Genomic DNA, 3,221 nt, shown 5'->3' on the forward strand with positions numbered 1-3,221 from the left:
AATGTTTCATATTTGAGGGCCAATGTATGTATGTGTATATATATATACAGCATATTTTATTATTATTTATATATATATTTTATTATATAAAATTTCTGATACCGTAAATAAGAAGGAATATTTCTATTAGCGGCTATTAACTTTTGTCGGCTGCACCGACTTGATCGCGATTTTATCGCAATTAATCACCGGCAATCTCGACGATTAACCCTTCCGCACTTGCATACTGCGCGGGAGGATGAAAACGCATCTCTCCCGCGCAAAGTACATCCGACACGGCGAGGCGGGCAAGGGTTAATACTTCACCCACCATCGTTCCCGCCGAAATCATCGCGGAACGAGGCGTGAGAAAACGATTAGGCCCGGCAAGGCCGCTCTCTCGTCGAGGGCACCCGCCGATACATTATAATGCGTATTTATGCGTTCGATGCGCGCGCGCACGTATGCGTCGCACGCGTGTGTGGCTGGTGCGAAAAAAGAGAAAAGAATACGTGGAACGAGAGGAACGGAGATATAGAGACGAAAGATAGGAGATATAAAGAGAGATAGAGATACACAGAAAGAGAGAAGGAGGAAGAGGTGCGGATGCAGGACAGACTTGCTGCAACCGCTCGAGGGTGGGGGTGGATGCAGCGTGGCGGGTGGAGGAACGTCTTCCCCGAGAGCCTCGTAAAATGGAAATCAATTACATCTACACTTAACCACTTAAACTGGTTTCGCCACGGTCCTAAAGCTCGATCCGCTCTCTCTCTCTCTCTCTCTCTTTCTGAAAAATATATAAAATTTGAATAAGACTTATATAGCACTATATAAATGCCAAACTTACAATGTTTCATATTTGAGGGCCAATGTATGTATGTGTATATATATATACAGCATATTTTATTATTATTTATATATATATTTTATTATATAAAATTTCTGATACCGTAAATAAGAAGGAATATTTCTATTAGCGGCTATTAACTTTTGTCGGCTGCACCGACTTGATCGCGATTTTATCGCAATTAATCACCGGCAATCTCGACGATTAACCCTTCCGCACTTGCATACTGCGCGGGAGGATGAAAACGCATCTCTCCCGCGCAAAGTACATCCGACACGGCGAGGCGGGCAAGGGTTAATACTTCACCCACCATCGTTCCCGCCGAAATCATCGCGGAACGAGGCGTGAGAAAACGATTAGGCCCGGCAAGGCCGCTCTCTCGTCGAGGGCACCCGCCGATACATTATAATGCGTATTTATGCGTTCGATGCGCGCGCGCACGTATGCGTCGCACGCGTGTGTGGCTGGTGCGAAAAAAGAGAAAAGAATACGTGGAACGAGAGGAACGGAGATATAGAGACGAAAGATAGGAGATATAAAGAGAGATAGAGATACACAGAAAGAGAGAAGGAGGAAGAGGTGCGGATGCAGGACAGACTTGCTGCAACCGCTCGAGGGTGGGGGTGGATGCAGCGTGGCGGGTGGAGGAACGTCTTCCCCGAGAGCCTCGTAAAATGGAAATCAATTACATCTACACTTAACCACTTAAACTGGTTTCGCCACGGTCCTAAAGCTCGATCCGCTCTCTCTCTCTCTCTCTCTCTTTCTCTCTCTTTCTTCTTCTTGCTCATCGCGTGGAGATGAGCAACGCGCACGGATGGATGCACGAAAAGAACGTACACGCGAGTGAGGACGAAAGAGGAGAGGACAAAACGAGGGGAGAAAAGTATCGATGAGGAAGAAAGGCAGAAGGGGAGAGAAAGAGAGGAAAGAAATGTGAGAAGCACGTATAGAGCAGCCGGTGAGCATCGCTGGAGGCTTCACTCTCTCCTCCTCCTTCCGCTCGTAGACTTCTTCTTCTTCTTCTTCTTCTTCTTCTCTTCCTCCTGTTGCTCTTCCTCGGTCTGCGGCGAGCCGCAGATCATTCGTATCAACATAATTACAAGCTCGGGAGCCGCCTCTCTGTTTCTCTCACCTCGCTCCACCCATCACGACGTAACACACGATCGCTTTCGCGCCCCGGTGAAACCTTCGTCGTCTTCTTCTTCTTCTACTCCGCCGTCTTCTGCCTCTTTCGCGTTTCTTCTTACCGTGGATTTCTGGTCGCAACCGCCGCCGCGATCTTTGTCGCTGATTCAACGAGTTCTTAAGTAACTCTCGAGTAATCGCTAAATGTCTTCAGTATGATCGATAATAAGCGAGATAACTCATTGTCAGATGTCTAGACGACTAAAAAGAAAGGAACCATTTTTAAATTTTTAAATTTTAAATTTTTTTAAAGAATAATGCGAGAGGGGAAGAAGAGCTTTGAGATTTTGAGATTTGCTCGTTTAATAAATTTTAAGAAAAATATCGAGATTATTATCTTTATCGAAATTTAAAAGATTTGAAATCTTTTGAGTAATAAGAATTTATTAAATATTATATATAATTCTCTCTCTCTCTCTCTCTCTCTCTCTCTCTTTTGAATGCTGCTAATATTGCGCTACTATTTTCTACTAACGTTCTTAACATTTTACATAATTCACACATACATATAATAAAAATACGATATAATGTTAATATAAAATAAAAAGTAATACATATTGTGCTCATTAATAAATCGATTACATTTTACTTGCCTTTACAAATTGAGTTCACCTATTATGACCAAGTGTATGCATTAATGCATCATGAAACGTTTTTTCATGTGTATTGATACGTCTGGTTTAGTGCTTTATATCTCGTTTTATCCAAAGGGCTAAAGGGCGTCGCGTGTTGCCGCGGTTGTTGCGCTCGATCGCGCGCAACAGTTGCGACGCAAGTGACCCGGTGCAGTGCGTCTAACGAAGCGAGGCAGCCATCGCCATGACAAGGAGGACCGGCAGCAGAGCAGAGTACGACAATAGCAACGTGCACCCGCTGTTGGACCGAGAGAAAGAGAGAGAGAGAGAAGGTGTTAGTCATGGAACGAACCAAGGCCTTAAAACGGCCGCATCTGAAAATAATTGCTCGCTGACAGGCCGTGAAATGAATTTATTTAATTTCAGATAGAGGTATAACAGAATTACACGGCAGTTGGAGGTGCGATGAAGCCTGGGTGGCGTATATTGGGTGAAGAAAGGGGGTGATGGGAGCGGCGCGGATTTGTTGGACTCCGAAGAGTCGCCTGCGAAATGGATGCAAAACTCTGGCCAATTTGCGTTTTCGATCGTATAAAGGACGATATGAGAATACTCGCGTGCTTTCTTCCAGT

This window comes from Formica exsecta, unplaced genomic scaffold, assembly GCF_003651465.1.
Source record: "Formica exsecta isolate Colony F162 unplaced genomic scaffold, ASM365146v1 scaffold72, whole genome shotgun sequence".
In the NCBI taxonomy this organism is placed as follows: domain Eukaryota; kingdom Metazoa; phylum Arthropoda; class Insecta; order Hymenoptera; family Formicidae; genus Formica; species Formica exsecta.